Source organism: Amphiura filiformis, chromosome 8, assembly GCF_039555335.1.
Source record: "Amphiura filiformis chromosome 8, Afil_fr2py, whole genome shotgun sequence".
NCBI lineage: Eukaryota > Metazoa > Echinodermata > Ophiuroidea > Amphilepidida > Amphiuridae > Amphiura > Amphiura filiformis.
The window spans coordinates 56,908,408-56,926,559 of record NC_092635.1 but is presented as its reverse complement, the minus strand read 5'-3'; the positions used below and the strand labels follow the sequence as shown (position 1 = coordinate 56,926,559).

The 18,152-nt window shown below is 35.9% G+C and overlaps 1 long non-coding RNA gene across 1 annotated transcript in view; it reads right to left on the bottom strand.

The window, feature by feature from the left end:
* The window catches only part of LOC140159268 (uncharacterized), a 486,168-nt gene that overhangs the window by 173,723 nt on the left and 294,293 nt on the right, over window positions 1-18,152 (bottom strand). The gene's annotated exons all lie outside the window — the stretch shown is intronic.

The window sequence follows — 18,152 nt, the reverse complement described above, 5'->3', positions numbered from 1 at the left end:
ATAAATAAATTACGGCTCCACGCTCTCACAATTTTATAAAATTCAACTAGGCCTAATTGTTGGAAACCCATTGGAAATTTTGATATATAGTCACATTGGTGACAAAGTATCGCATAACTACACCTTACCACGCAGCAAATTATAACTATGGGCGCAGAATTAGTCATTCCATTTCAGTAGCATCAAGTTTTCGAGGTAACATTTTGCGTTGGCTGACATCAGTACTTGGAGGTTATACATATACCACTAATAGGCTTGGGCGATGTATGGAAATACGACGATGAACTACTTTTGTGTGTGGCATCTGAAAAGACTACTTTAAAATCACTGAAATAGACCGAAATTGAAAGTTATATAGCCAAAAAAGTACATTTTGGGTTTCAAAATGGTATATTTTCTCTCATTATATGATATTTTTGTTGTAATATTACCAAATTTCATCCGCTAGGCATCGGCTTTTAGTAAATATTCGCCCTGCCTAATTTTCAGCTTCGAGGGCGCACTGTTATTTTAAGGTATTTACGGTTCAGTAAGTTAAAACAAGAAAAGTCTTAGGTCAACCTACGTTGAGTTTTTGATAATTTTGCACCTAAATCATTTAGTTTTACCTGATATTGGTGGCATTTAACTATGAGAGTTCTGAATGAGAAACCTCCGCCCGAAATTGGCCATTTTCTCATTGAAAATAGATAACTAGTGGTATTTAACCTAATATGTCGAGAGTAATGATCGCTACCCTATACAAACCATAATCCAGACCATAAGCCTAAGATTAGTTCTAATCCTTATCTTAAGATATAACCCTAATGCTTATCCTTGCCATAAAACCTAACCCTAATATAGTTCACATAACTTTGAATAATAGCAGTTATTGTTGGGAATGGATTGCTTACCGTCATTAATTTCTCATTGTTTCTATTTCTTTCATTTTCAGCGAGGAAAAAATGGATGACCTCAATTCTGTCAGAGCGCGAACGTGTTCTTCATACCAGATGACCAATAATGTGGTAGAATTGGTCACATTGACATGTTTGAGAACGGTGTGTTACCATAATGGCATTGTATCTAAATTTATTATTGAAGTTATTGAACTAAGATCCAACTACAATAAAAACCACGTTGATTTGTGGTCTGTTTTGCACAATCTGCGATGACGTATTATATTTACTCTATTCAATTAATATTACACGTAATCAATAGGGAATGGCTTCGGAACTCGACCGACATTTGCCCCTTAGCCCCTTCAGGTGACACCGGTAGTTGAACCTTGTTTGTTTTTGCACTAATCAAACGATGCACATTTTGTTGTTGTCCGCAAAGAGAATTTTATTAAATTCCTTCCCAGCGTGCATTTCATGAACTTGATGCAGGACAAAACTCCGAATAAAGATATTTAAATGGTAAATTCGAGACTGGACTTAGCAACAGCCAGGATCTGTGGCAATTTGCAGTGAGCTGAGTGTGATTTGAGGCGCTATTTTAGATGCTGGTATTAAAGCTTATATTGAATTTACTGGCGTTTATCGATTACTCATTTTCCCCATTAACCATTAACTTCAAATTATCTTTACACCAATAGGTGCTTACTCATTGTCTGGTAGTATAAATTAGCATCTACTAACTGGTACGAACTCACTCGGCAATGTAGTACCAATATGTACTCACTCTGGACTGGTACCAATAGACCCGAATTCATTCTGCAATGTAGTACCGATAGATATGTACTCACTCTGGACTGATCGTATCAACAGGCCCGAACTCACTCCTTACTGGTAGTACCAATATGGAATGGTTGTACCAATATGTACGTACCCAGTTTGCAATGTCTTCTGGGAAGGAGATAACCATCTGACTCCGTGGTCCATGTGTATCAGACAGCAATAACCGCTTAGTGCCACTTTGAAGTTTTGTATTACTCCATCTTTCAGCGTTCAAATTACAGCGGCTGGGAATACACGACTAGTATCGTATGCTTTTACTTTAGAAAACAATCAGGTGGGCTTCAAGTCCATAAAGTCTGGCCATTGGCCGGAATAAGCGACAGGTTAAATAACATTTTGCAGAGTTTTACGAAATATATGAAACTTATGAAAGTTCGAAACTTTCCAACGTTGTTAATTAGGTTTTCTGCCCTGTAGTGATATCTGGAAATTAATGTAACGTGTAAAATGTAAAAGTAGTAGTTTTTAGGTAGTAAAATAACAATATTAAAATAGCGAATGGTGATAAAATGGAAATATCAAATTATCTTTATACCAATAGGTGCCCCGGATAGGTGCTTACTCATTGTCTGGTAGTATAAATTAGATAAGCATATATTAAAGTTCGATAGGCAAAAATTACCAATTCCAAGGCCCACAGAAGTGTTAAACCTGCAATAACAACACGGATCAATAAGAATACAAAAGTACACTGGAACAAGTGATGAAAATCACTATGCACATAAGCAGACATAGAGAACCAAACAACCAATGTAGGTACAGGCAAAGTTCGATGGCCAAAAATTGCCAATTAGCCCACAGAAGTGTCAGGAAAACAGTACAGAAGTGTACAATGATGAAAATCACTGTGCACATAAGCAGACATAGAGAACCAAACAACCAATGTAGGTACAGGCAAAGTTCGATGGCCAAAAATGCCAATTAGCCCACAGAAGTGTCAGGAAAACAGTACAAAAGTGTACAATGATGAAAATCACTGTGCACATAAGCAGACAACAACAAAATATAAAATCAAACAGCGAAAACTACATGCTGTAGTTTAAAAACAAATTCAAGTCAAAAACTGAAGGCAAGTTCAAATAGAACTCGGTAGCAAACACGACAACAAGCTCAGAGCAAAATAAGCTGTGTCTGTACTCCATGACAGCAAGTTTACTACAAATATAAGAATAGGGAAAACTTGTCCACGAAAGGCTTCATGCCCCATCCTTTCACACATTTTCGGCTTTTTCAACATGTTCAAACTAAAATTTTACACACTATATAGTGACAAAATGGTCCTCAAATCGCTTCAATTAGGTCTTCATTTGTCAAAAGTTTCTTACTTCTGAGGGGGGCACATCCCCCCTGCGTCGCGCAAGCGCGCCGCGATGCCCGCTTCGCGCACATTTTTTACTTCTTTACGATATTTTTTTAAGCACCCCGGGGGGAAGCAGTCCTGGATCCGCCCTTGGTAGAGGGTTGTTTTAAGTCAATTGAAATACACTTTGGCTATTGCCAGTCTAAAATTGTCATTATCATTTTTTTTTTGCATTTTCCATAGACTCTACAGGGAGTGCACATGTTATTCAGACCCTCCAACAGGGGGTTTACCATCAACTTAGTTCATAACTGTACCCCTGCCATCACCACCCTATTTTAGACGTCAGCAAAAAAAAGGTGATTATTACCCCCCCCTACTTATAACCTTCTTCTTGTCCACGAAATAGATAACAAAACCAAATTAAAAGATCATACTTAGGGCAAAAATAAAAGTGTATGTTTGAAACACAGTTTCTACAATAGTTTCATTCAACACATTGGCATTTTCTCAGAAAAGAAAGAATGCAGATCATAATATCAGCCATACGACCAAGCTGTCCTTCCGTTTGCCATTGTGTTAAATTAAACTACTCTAGACACTGCGTTTTAACAATAACTTAAGGGATCTAAAATGAGCGTTTATTGCGTTTCGACAGTATTTTTTGTGGGACATGAGAGCACCTCAGACCTATCGAATTGCATTCTGAATACGAAGCATGTCTTTCTGATATCAAATAATTTTCATTTTTGAAAATCACAATATATAATACAAATTTTATGACAAATTATAAAATTTGATATTTTTCAAATTTTGATATATAACAGTCCTCGAAGTAAATTATATAAATCTAATGATATATTCTTAAAGTGTATGTAGCAGGAGGAAAAGCCGATGGTCAATTGAAAATTTTGACCTTTCATATTGAAGATATAGATTTTTTCCCAAAAAGACCTAACTTTTTTTGGTGTTTTGGGCAAAAAATCCATATCTTCAATACGAAAGGTCAAAATTTTCAATTGATCGTCGGCATTTCATCCCACCTACATACACGTTAAGTATAAATCATCAGATTTATAAAGTTTACTTCGAGTACTGTTAAATATCAAAATTATCAATTTTAATGATTTGCCATAAAATGTGTATTTAAAAATTTAAAATTGCGAATTTCAAAAACCAAAATTATTTGATATCAGAATGACATTCTTCGTATTCAGAATGCAATTCGATATGTCTGATGTGCTCTAATGTCCCAAAATAAATACTGTCCAAACGTTCATACCCCAGCCCTTAAGAAGTGAAATTGCGGGTCGCTGACAAATTAGTTTCAACACAATTTCGGACAAGAATCCAAGGTATTAGTGATCAATATACACTGTTTACTACGTGTAACAGCAAATAATTTTACAAATAATGTATATAATATATTACCAAAATCGCTAACCTTTCTGAATTAGGCTGTAAATGAGAAGGCGCAAAATTAGTGAGCGTTATATGTTTAAAAAGGATATTTTACCTGACTCTAGCTTTTCTATTTCAGCAAACGATATAATACAGAATTACTGCTGGTATAAAACCTTCTATTTTACTCTATTTTGTGCCACAGAAAGTACTTTTGTATTTACATTAAAAACTAATGCACACAATTTCCATTTGGTGTTTTTCCATTTTTGGGGTTTTTTTCAAACGATTCCTCTTAAATTAGCTCGATTTCATAGCAATGATTTGAGGCAACAGAAATAAAAATGAAAAAATTACGCTAACATTTTACCTACTTGCACTCTAACCTTGACCATACATTAGACATCTCGTTTATATTGCTACAAAGGTTTCCAACCCTGCCATTGGAGGCTTTATTACACAGCGGTGACTTTTTTCTTACAGGATCTTCTTCTTCTTCTTCTTCTTTCTTTCTTTCTTTCTTCTTCTGTCGACCTTTACATTTGCTCTAGCACTAACATGCGTACACCGATTTTGACCTAACTTGGTCACAATCATCAATGACCATGCCCCTACATGTCACATGAAATCTGTGGGGTCAAAGGTGAAGTAGGGGTCACAGGGGTCAAAAACGTGATTTCAACTCAAAATGCTACTTCTCCCACAAATTTCGTAGGAGAGTAACGTCACTTGCACACATGCATTGTTATTACCCAGTGTCTATAAATCATACACAGATTTGAGGTCAAAGGTCATTAATGGGTCACTTCCGGTATAAAACCAAATTCCTTCAAAAATTTTTATAAGCTAAGCAAAACATAGGAGAGTGACGGTATGTGCACACATGAATTATGTGAATCTAATGTATGTGTGGTATTTTTTATTTGGGGTCAAAGGTCATTAAGGGGTCACTTCCGGTATAAAACGAAATACTTTCAAAATGCTACTTCTCCCACAAATTACATAGGACGGTGACGCAACGTGCACACATGCATTGCTATTACCCAGTGTCTATGAATCATACACAGATTTGAGGTCAAAGGTCATTAAGGGGTCACTTCCGGTATAAAACCAAATTCTTTCAAAAAAATTTATTATCTAAGAAAAACATAGGCGAGTGACGGTATGTGCACACATGAATTATATTTACCTAATGTATATGTGATATTTTTTTATTTGGGGTCAAAGGTCATTAAGGGATCACTTCCGGTCAAAGACAAAAAGCATTCAAAATCTCCCTTCTGTCACAAATAACATGGCAGTGATACTATGTGCACACATGTATTGACATAAGGCAATGCCTGTGGGGTTTTCGTAGATTTTGGGGTCAAAGGTCATTAAGGGGTCACAACACGGCTGTGTTCGTGGTCTTAGACCACAGCTAAGTCTAGTTGTGTTTTTGGCCACATGGGCTATAATATATTGCAATTGTAATTTGTCACTAATTGTATACGTATTTAAAATGCATGATGTTGACTTTTAGTCAAAGTTATAACTTGAAACATCGAAATGATTCAGTAATATACGCATATATAATGTAATATTGACTTATTATCATTGTTATTATCATTACTATTATTTATTATTCTATCTAACCAAAGAGGCCACAAATTCAATCTGTGGCACTTGTCCTAACTGTAGACTCTAAACTCTAAACTAAGCTCAGCATGTCGATGAAGACAAGTTAAATTCCTTTCTTGGGAAATTGTGCACTTTCGGCGTATTCAACAATCTTCTTTTAGTGTTTTTCCTACACAATCCATCTCTGGCACCAAATGCTCTGCTTTGATGGTATTTATAACTTTAAGAGTTTAACACACAACTACAGAAAGGTGTCGAGTTTCTTATTGAGTTTTTGTCTCGTTGTAACCCGTACGAAACTCGGGGAGCTGATCCTGTTGCGATGGTTATTTGTGGTATGTCTAGGGTGTGCGCCCTTGAAGCAGCAAAGTCCCTGAATTGTTGTTTAATGGTTTATGGAATGATGTGGGGCCATAGTGGTCAGCGACAACCTGTAAAGTGTGCTGAGGCTTGTGGATCAACGTCTAGGCGTTGTGCCTGTGCGTAGCGCACTATAAATCATTGCGCTTTTTTGCGCTTTTTATTGCAGTTTTATAGTAAATACTAATGTGAGAACTCGCATCTTTAATAATAGATATCTATCATTTTCATCATGTTAGAAACCTTCATATATATATATATATATATATATATATATATATATATATATATTTTAAAGCTCATATTCAGTCTTACAACAGGGGATTTGCATTATGTCATGTACTGATTAGCTTCCCAGCATTTTGTAGTAGTAAACTAAGGTGGTTTTCAGAAATGTTATCTTCGAGTGAATTCCCCGCTTACATAAGGGCCTTTTCAGCTCATATGATATAATTTGAATACAAGAATTGGATTACTCATGGCACATTGGGCTATTCCAGATGTATTCCGCACCCCCCTATGGAAGACATTTAAAAAATACAATTCCAGCTGGAATTGAGATGTGTCTAGAATTCCAGCAGTCATTTTTAGCAAAGATTCCGACTGGAGGGTATGGAAGACATTGAGATTAGGTGAAATTCCGGCTGCTAACATAAACGAAAAAACAAGAGTGGGGATTGTGAAAGGCCATGATGTGCCTATGGAAGACATTCACGTTTCTTAATATTCCGGCTGGAAAATGGTCAAAAATGCTCCAATTCCAGCAGAATCTTCACTTATGATCACCATCTCGATTAACCTATGAAAGACATTTACTTGAATTCTGGCTGGAAACAAAAATATCAATGAAATTCAAAGGAAGATGCAATTTTTAAGATAATAAGAAAACTAAGTAGACAGAAAGCTTCTAGTCCTGATATATGATATTAAATATATATGAGGGAGTAAAACAAGTTGTGCATAAATTAGCATAATCAATTATCGTTGATATTCAACGACTATTTTAAAAATTGTCAAATTTGTACCAATTTACGAAAAGGAAAGTCCAGAACTGTTTGGGATTTACCAGTCTGTATATGCCTTAAGTCATCTTAATTAAATTCTGAGTCTCAAAGCTTTGAAAATCAAGAAATTTGTTGTTGTGTTTTGTGGTATTTGGCTGTGCTTTTATGATGATGGAAATAAAATGATTATGACAAATTTGAGTATGAGTGATATTATTCTTGTTGTTGTTTTGTTATTGTAATTTTTCTTCTTCTTGTTATTCAAACTTCCACCTATACAGTAGCAAAACCAGTTGCTCATAAAATATTAGGGGAAATCCCCTTGGCGGCCTCAGCTTGTCTACTTAAACATACAAATGCATTTCTAGGCGACTGAATGTATTCGCATTCTTAGCAGACACCTAGTCAGATAATTTCATTTGGTCTCTCAACAGACAATGTCTCATTTCATGAAACTGTATGTACTTGAAGGAGGTCCAGGTTTTTGAAAAAGTTAACTGTAGCTTAAAGCTGTTTTTCCGCGATCGAATAGACACGAAAGCTTTCAAACAAAGCAATATTTATTTTCGCCTATGGTTTATCTTATCCCTACAATACTGCAATTATTGATTCCATTCACTCCTATCCTTGTCGCGGTACTTCTTCCTGTTTCTGTTAGATTTTAACGATTACCTTTTCGCAGGAACTTTAAAGGCGCAATTGGGCCAGATAAAAGCCAGTCCGACATCAATTCGCATCACATGTTTAAAGCCATATTATAACATTTCCATAAGAAATAGAATTGCATTTTTTTGGTATAAAATGTTAGTTTTCACTGTTAGATCGCTATTTAACATGTTTAATACCAGCGCATGTCACCAATGCGAGCCACTCATTCGAACGTGAGTTGTGTAGGCTCTTTTGATATGTCACGACTGCCCGCACGCCATGTGTTGTGTACATCGTGTAGGCGTTCGACTAATATTTCCATCTTAATAATAAAACGACGGTTCCTGCGGTTTATACAAAATCCCGAATTTCGACAAAACTACAGCACCTAAAGTCTTGATTTTTGCAGTATATGTTAGTTTATTAAAGTACATAACAATCGTGTAAAAAACAGAATTTTGAAAAATATTGAGGGCGTCCTCATCAGCAAATGTTATATGGCTTTAATGTATAGATATATTAGTTACCAGACCAATAGCGGACATTAAGAGATGCTAATGTTTTCTAGTAAGAAATAAGTCTTCGAGTATTTCTGCTTTATAGTACTGGGGCCCGAAGGCTGATGAAGACGTTAGGACCTATATCTTATATGCCATGTAGTCTTTACAGCACGTATCCGACACTTTACTTGGCACCCTAGCAAATTAATTGTAAATACGAGACGTCACTTAAAATTGAAATTTTTTCAAAAAATGACGTATGTACTTTTCTTTCCAATATTGTCATATTATGAAATACCATAATAGCTGAGGATGTATGTTATTATGTTATGTTAGGAAAATATTTCTGCTCATGATCCCATGTTGACATTGGCTAATTAAGCTATACCGTAAAACCTTATTTACAAGCATATATAGTGCTTCTGATAAAAGCTAATGTAATTCAGGCGCCAAAACATCCAAACATATACAAGCAAGTATTATTGTAAGACCAATCTTTTGTATTGGCATATATCGTATTAATATATGAATACATGAATATAAAACCCACCCAAGTCCATGGGAAGTGATTTTGAGAGAAAAACCTGTGTATCATTTTAATTCCTTCGGTTATATTTACCTGGTCAATATGGTAAGTTTTACGTGCAAATGAGTGGGTTAAACTGTATTAAGTATGACGATTAGCATTTCAGGGACTTCGTGGGGTTCATTTTAAATTTTGGACTTGGGTGGTTTTTTGAATCATATACAAAGACAACAATGTTTGAATGAGATTACCACTAGTAAGATAATACAAAATAAAGCACACAGGTATGTATAATGTTGGTAAGCATTCTGCCATGTAATATAAACCACACACTTTCCTTTATTACACCCAAGTCACTCTCCAGCAATGAATGTGTTACAAGCGGACTTTTATACATAATGGATTTCAATCAATGTGCTACAAGACTCAAATCATGGACTTGGGTTATTCTTTCATGAATTTGAGGGGTTTTTTTTCATACATATGACAGGCCTATACATAGCAACAAATTCGCATGCTTAACTCAATTTGGCCACAGTATGGACTTGGGTGGCTTTTGTATTCATATATTCATATGTTTCACCAGAAACACTATATATGCTTGTAGACGAGGTTTTTCGGTATTTGCTGGAAAGAGTACAAATTGGTGATATTTCTTGTCCGCTATTTATATTATCTCAGACGACCTGACCTTTGTCAGGTCATCTAGTAGACTTACTCACCAGTCATTTGTGTCAGCCTAACTACCAATGACTACAGTTTGCCCACTTCAAAAGTGAAATTTGACGAACAGAGTGTAAAAACTATGAAATGTCATCATCATAAAATTATATTATCTACATCCTCTTTGACCAAATCATCACGCCCTCAGCGGTGGTCCTTGTCGCCTATAAAAGGAAGCAGTCAGATGTGATGAGTTGACAGTCTAATGAAACCACTAGTGTAGGGGTGAAACGTCACAAAAAAATTTAAGTAATCAACCAAATTTTTACAGGAAATCCGCGAATAAAATTACGGGCTATTGTTTGGAGTGGGTCTCTACATATCTTTGACTACATCAGTCAATTAATCGACATCATGAAGGATATGGTTTACGGAAGTGCTTTACAAATATTCTGTAATTCTGAATAGGAGACACATAACGCATTCAATGGAATTACAAAAACCAAACGAAAACTAAATCAGACACTTGACTCAATCAATTGTTTGTATTATAACGTGATGTATGTGTAGGAATATTGTAGGAAATGGAACATTTTCTAAAATTGAAAATGCTTGCTTTATTGCTAGCCTCTACTACATTATGATGTGTATATGTGTTGTTACGAGTCGGAAAGAAATCACCTTTTACACGAATTCACTTCGAAGTACACAACAAAACACACCGTTTGTTTGAGTTAACCTTTATCTTTAATGAAGAGTAGAGTATAATTAGACAATATACTTGCTTATAAACATGAATATACAATCAAGTACAATCCTCAAAATACACTGATTTAAGAATTTCAACAATCTTCCTCTTGTTGTTGATTACACAATTCTGTTCCGGACGATTCTCTGAAATTATGTCCAGTTCAAACTTTGTAACTCCACGGCAATTTGAATCCTTTGGCAATGACGACACTCAAGATGATGTTACTTTCACTATTCACTCGTTACTCTTCAAGAATAGTTCTCCATTCCGTTCCACTTGGCAAACTTTAGAAGCTTATTGAATCAGTTATCAGTTCGACGACGATATATCTTTTGTTCAGAGGTTGAATATATTAGCACTTTTACTACAAGCTGTTTCAAAATGATTGGTACCCATCAATTTTCATCGATAATAGATGAGCCTGACACATCAAAATTCAACATAAGATCCAAATAATTAGTAAACTGGTTGTAAAACAAGTCATTAACTATACATTCCGGACATTTCAAGAGTATCCATTGTTTTATTTGGAAGAGGCGGGCTTTTCAAAAAACATCAAAATTGATGGGTACCAATCATTTTGATACACCCTGTATAGCTCTAAATGAAATGATTCCAAGTGTTAACTTTTATGAACACATTGCTGTACTACATACTACATACATGTATAGACGAATCTAAATTCACGCATTCCTACACCTGACTAGCAGCCTTTAGTTGGGTAGCCGTCGGCTACAATGCACCCAAAATGTAAAATGATTCGGCCTTGGCGGAAATTTTAAACTGCATTCCATCACCCGTTTTACACCTTCCGCGAAAACACAGGTAGACAAAAGAATGATTAAAATTTACAACACAATAGGCCCTACAGTTCCCTTCGCTGTTGAAGTGACATAATAATCGGATTAACTACACGCGGTATCAAACGCTACAAATGGATGTACTTGCGAACAAAAGGACTATGTATGAATAGATGCGACGGGATTACCTGCGGAATTATCTCTATTGTATTATTCTATTAACCCTCCTCGTCCTCGTGTTAGGCGGCTTTTATTTGCACAATTGAGCGCTCAAAACACCAGGTTGGTGCTAGCGGCTACCCAAAGATGGTCGACCAAATCCTGACCATGACTTGGCTCGTTGGATTCGTCTATAGACGAATCCAACGAGCCAAGTGGTGGTCAGAATTCAATCGGCCATTACTGGTGTTGTTACTGCCCAATTGGGTGAACTATTAAAATCCGCTTAAAATCGATGTTGAATTGTATTGTGTCTTAAACTTTCATCATTCTTTTGTCTACGTGTAAGATTGGTGATAGAATGCAGTTTAATATCATATCCCCGCCAAGGCCACATCATTTCACATTTTAGGTGGAATAGACCTAAGGGGGGACCCAGCTATGGCGGCTATAGAGGTGTAGGAATGCGTGAAACTAGATTCATCTATAGGTAACATGCAGCTCACTTTCTGTTTATGACAATCTGCCCCGAGAATTTCTTGCTTTTCTCTTTTATACCACACTTGTAAATCTAATCTGTTAGGATCCATCTATTAATAACACATTTTGTCATATTCACCTGTTTACAGCCACAGGGATTTTCCACACATGATGCAATACAATGAACATTTCTGAAGAATATCTGAATATTCTGGAAAATGAATATGCCGGAACTTGAATATTCTGAAATTTTCCTAAAATCGATAAAAAGACATATTTAGCACTGGGAATTTCTATCTTTCATACAATATCTTTTAATATAAACACATATCAAATAAAATTACTCATATTGCACATCACAGTTTCATTAAATTTGTATTAACACTATATTGTGGGATTTGAGGATTATACAAGTAGACCAGCTGAATTTCTGAAGCCTGGGCAAACTGATAAAGATAAATAATAAATTGAGGAAGCAAAACAATTAGGACTCAGCGGGGATTGAAACCCGGTTACCGGTGGGAATCTTCTACTAGTAATCTCATCTGGTCACGGATTGGTCACTCTCTCAATGGCGGCCAATTATATAATAAGTATATTATCACTCTAGTACGATATATAACATGTACGTAGACAAAAATGATAAACTGCTCAATATACACGGAAAGATTCACATAAATTAGATTAGGTTTTTAAAATATCTAAGTACAGAATACTTGCTTCTAGCAGGTGTTTCTGCTCAGTAGAATAGTTCAATCAGTCAAAGAGTAAAAATCCGTTAGTAAAAAGAAGTGAGGAAGGGCAAGATATGAGACATGACTAAGAAAGAATGATGATCATTTTCAAGTTTTAGGTGGCATTCACCTTTGGTAAGGAAGACTCTGTGTACTTAAAAGTGCAAAATACATGAATAATTTGAATGATTTGGTAAAACATAGTTTTACATCTGGAAGTGGAATACGTAAAAGGCAATGAGGATAAAACTTTATTTTTTATTACAAGTGATCGGACGTTAGTCACATCGCCAAATAATGTCTCTTGAGGGCTCTCGTCTCGATCTGCGGTGTTTTTATATTGCGAATACTGTTACACACTAATAAATCGATATCAAAGACAAAAAGGCAAGTGGGCAGATTTTGTGAAATATTTGTGCCCGGTGCTGCGCGATGATCCCGTTGCCATGAAAAACCAGTGGTTCATCACGTTTTGACCGTGACAGAGTCGTAGTATACTATGATATCATGGTGATAGTACTTATATACACTCGGTGTGCATTGAGGTTAATTTGCATGTTGGTATTTTCGTATTTGCATAATGTTAGGAGAAAATAACCCGTTCATTTGATGAAGGTATCCAAGGCTGTATTTAACAGATTGGTACTGGCGTCTGCTCCGGATTGATACTTGCATGGGATCTGTGTTTAGGGCTTAGGGGCTCTCATTTTCTTCGGAAAGGGGTGGGTCCCAATTATACGGAGGGGGGGGCGGGGGAGGTTTTAAAGAAAAACAAATTGATGACCAAAATATAGAGAGTCACAAATGACCACAGATAGTGTGTTTAATTTATTCAAAAGACTGATTTCAATAAAATTTTAGCGTAGGGGTAAGTAGGTGTATCGGTGAGGGGGGGGTCGCAATTTCATTGACGCTCACTTTTTGTAAATTTGGATCCCCACATCCAAAGAAAATTCTAGCCATAGGTGGTATAATATTTAGGCCTACTTTCGTTTGTTTGTTTAAATGGTCGTTCCGTGCGAGACACGCTTGGGTCTTGATATGACCAAGCTCAAACAAAATGTTGAAGCCAGGCTAAAGAGCATTGGCCTACAGAAAAATAGGAGGCACGTGTGTTTTGGGCATCTTGCAATATTATACTTCATAAAAGGCACAGAAAAACAATAGGAAAACGGTGGCAAATAGTATGCACAATTTCCTGCTCGCTGTTGTCACGTTTTAGACAATATTTCAGTGTTTTTTAAACTATGCCACAGAATTAAGCCTATGCGGTTTCCAAATTCCAAAATGATCTGGCCTGTCATTGTGTGTCAGGTAATGGATGGGGGCATTTTAAAGGTACATGCGGCCCTACATGGGTTTCAGGGGTTGGTTTGGAGTTTAAAGGGTACATGTTGGAGTTTCGTAGATGTCATGGGGTTTAAGGGCATGTGTTGTGGTTTACAGCTACAGGTACAGGTTGGGGATTTAGGGCAGGGCCTTCATATTGGGGTTTAAGGGTAGGCCTACAGGTTGGGTTTGGGTTTTAAAGGCAAGCCTGACTTTAGGTTAGAGTTTTAAAGGTACATATGTTGGGGTTAGGCCTACATATAGGTCTACAGTTTGGGGACAAGGGCCTACATGTTGGGGTTTAGGGAAGGGTAGGCCTACAGGTTGGGTTTGGGTTTAAAGGGCAGGTCTGACTTGTGGGAGTTTTTAAGGTACACGTACATGTTGGGGTTTAAGGGTAAATGTTGGGCTCTAAGGGTATGCCTACGTTTGGGGGGTTAAGGGTACGTGTCGGGGTTTAAGGGTACATGCGGTTGGGCTTTAAGGGTACATGTTTGTATGTTGGGTTTCAGGGACTGGTTGGGGTTCAAGGCAGTTCAGGTTGGGTTTAAGGATAGGCCTTGGCCTACGTGTTGGGGTTTAAAGGTGCAGTTTGGGGAATAATGGTACCTACGTGTTGGGGTTTAAGGGTAGGCCTACAGGTTGGGTTTGGGTTTAAAGGGTAGGTCTGACTTGTTGGACATATAGGTACATATAGTTTGGGGACCAGGGCAGCCTCAGGGCCTACATGTTGGGGGTTAAGGAAGGGTACAGATAGGTTGGGTTTGGGTTTAAAGGTTAGGGCTAACTTGTTGGGAATTTTAAAGGTACATGTTTGGGTTTAAGGGTAAGTGTTGGGGTTTAAGGTTAGTCCTGCGTTTTGGAGGTTAAGGGTACGTGTTAGGGTTTAAGGGTACAAGTAGTTAGGCTTTAAGGGTACGTGTTTGTTGGGTTTAAGGGTACTGTTTGGGGTTTAAGGTAATTCAGGTTGGGTTTTAGGGTACGGATTCTAGGTTTAATGGCATGTTGGGGATGGGCTGGGTTTTCATTTGTATCCATCAATTTTGTTTGTGGTAGTCATAGTACTTCCATTGGCCTCCAAACACCCATTATTGATCTGATATATTGCTTCCTTCTTGAATGCCTGTCTTTAACAAGTTTGGATGGTCACTTTCTCTTTGAATTTCAATTAACAATACATTCCACATTTATTTATGAAATGTTTGTAATTTAAACCAAAATTCATGACTTTTCAAGGCAGTACAGGACACGCATTATGAAAGCACAAGCCTTACGAAACTACAACGCTGAAAGTGGTTTTGGAATAACATAATTATTTTGATTTAGCAAACACATAACACATTTTATGATTTAGAATTAATTATTTGTGAAGATTTCATGATAGTGACCCAATAGTGATGTCAAAAATAGACATATCACATACAGACTACACTCCTAAACTTTTCCATGATTTTTAAAAAAAAAAAAAAAAAAAAAATATGTCATGAATTTTGCCGACATATTGCAACACTGGTGAATATATTTATAACCCTGATGATAGTCATGATACCTGGTAAGAGACAGTAAAACATGCAATAATTACACTGGCTAATGTTTAATTTCTCTCTTGAACTGTTTATTATTATAGCATCATAATAGAACACTTAAAATTGAAATACTAAAAGTTATAAATTTCTCGTTTACATACAATAATAGCAATCATGTACTTGTGCAATTATTAGAACCACTCAACCATCTGTTTTTATGCATGTCACAATATACATACACATGCAATTTACTAACAATATTTTCTTTGTTCCCATCAATCAAATTTGGTTTGGTACACAAACTCAGTCAAGTAATAGATAACTTTATTTTTCTATATATGATATTTAATGTAACTGGTATGTTTTCAATTGACTATGATTTATATTTTCATTTAATTTATTATATTTAAGGGGGTACTACACCCCTGCCCAATTTTGTGCCTATTTTTGCATTTTTCTCAAAAATTATAGAGCATTGGTGACAAGTAAGATATGTATATTATAGGGGCAAGGACTACAGCTGCTACACTGGAAATTTTATTTCAGCACAGACAACAGTTGTGGAGTTACAGTCACAAATGAGGAAAACCAATATTTTATCAATAAATCAATAACTACTTGCCTTGAGTTGCTGAATTTTCAGTGCAGTAGTTGTAGTCCTTGCCCCTATAATATACATATCTTACTTGTCACCAATGCGCTATAATTTTCGAGAAAAACACAAAAAAAAAAAAAAAAAATTGGCTAGGGGTGTAGTACCCCCTTAAAGGGACTGTGCATTCTCAGAAATGCATAATGGGCTAGTATTCAGTTGAAATCCACAGGGAGTATATTTTCAAATGTAACTGCCTAACTGGTCAGGGTTTATCATTTTGAAACCCATACTCCCCTCTGTATTATGGCTTTACCTATATCTTCCACAGCTGGAGTGAGTATTTCAAATGAAGTTACCCAATGGTTTATTCTATTCAAAACTCATACTCCCTCTTTGAAAGACTTTAGCTAAATCTTCCACAGGGGTGGTGTGGATTTTAAATGGAATGGCCCAAAAGTTACTAATCCAAGATAAAAGTGTACATTTTTGGAAAGGAAAATATCTAAGTATAAAGACAAATTTGGGGTGAAAAGAACAATTTTGAAGAGAAAATAAGAAAAAACCTCATGATTTTGCCTAAAATTGTTTGGAACACACTATAGGAAGGAAAAATCCAAAATTTGGATTTTGTGTTTTTTTTGTAACGCTTAGGCCTTATTTTGAATTATTGACCAAATAAGACGAAAATTCAAAAATTCAAAAATAAGACTAATATCCAAATCATGAAAAACCGTTCCATGAATGGAGTGTCTAATTACAAAAAAAACCATGAAATCCAAATTTGGGTACAATTTTGTCCCAATAATTTAAGGCAAAACAATGTGCTTTTTTGAAGTTTCTTCAAAAAATACTTTTGCATAACAAAAATATATACTTGCATTAAATTTTGTTTAATTTAAAGTTACAGCACTTTTAATTAATGCATTTCTGAGAATACACAGTCCCCTTAATATGACACTTTGAATAAAACTTACTTTTAATCATATATGGCAGATTTATCCAAGATTCTCACTCCGACTTGATGCTCATTCATTTGAAACAAAAAATGTTGGGGGAGGGGGCTCAAATTAAATTTTAACAGGGGTGTGCTGATGGCAATCTGAAACCCCTACCCATCTTAAGGGATTTTTTACCTAAAACTGCTGATTTGACAATTTTTTTAAATCAGGTCATATTGTAACATTTGCTGAGGAGAACAACCTCATGTTTTTCAAAACTTAACACACAATGTTCACAATACTCTCCAGACAAGGCGTGCGGTACCGACACCAGTCACATTTGAAGGAGTGGCTCACATTGGCGGCTTATGTGCTGGTATTATACAGTGATTTTCTTTTTATTGCATCATTTGCTCAGGCCAAATTTAAAAGAGGACATATCTGACAGTGAAAACTAACATTTTGTGGAAAAGAAGTTAAATTCTATCTCTAATGGAAATGTTATAATGTTGCAATGTGGGTAGCTGTAAGGGCTATCTAGAAACACATTACATTTAACTTTTGCTAATTTCAATCTGCATAATTTTCAATTATGACTAATTTTTGGACAAGTCAAAATTAGCTCTAATTAATTATGCAGATTGAAATTTGCAAAGCTTTTAAAGAAGTTCCTTACTGTTACCTAGCAAATTAAATTAATATACAGGGTGTTCCAGAAAAAGATTACAAGGTGAATGAATTTTGACATAAGCTGACAAATAAGCATCCAAATCCAAAACATAAAAAACAGCATGTAGCCCCTCTTATTCTGCATCTTACACACTTGAATCGGTTGATTGATTGCAAAGATATGAGCGATTACATAACATACATCTCAATTCATTTCATTAAGTTTGAAAGAAAGATCATTCAACACAATGCACACTAATGCTTATCAATTGACTTTGTGTTTTGTTTGGTGAAATTCTTTTTATTCTTCTTACACAATCTGTGTTTTGCTAAACATGTAATAAACTTTTGTTAAAATGTGAAAATACTATGTGATATTAAAGCTTGAATCTAAAATGGTGCTTGGTACTTGTAAATATATTTTTTCG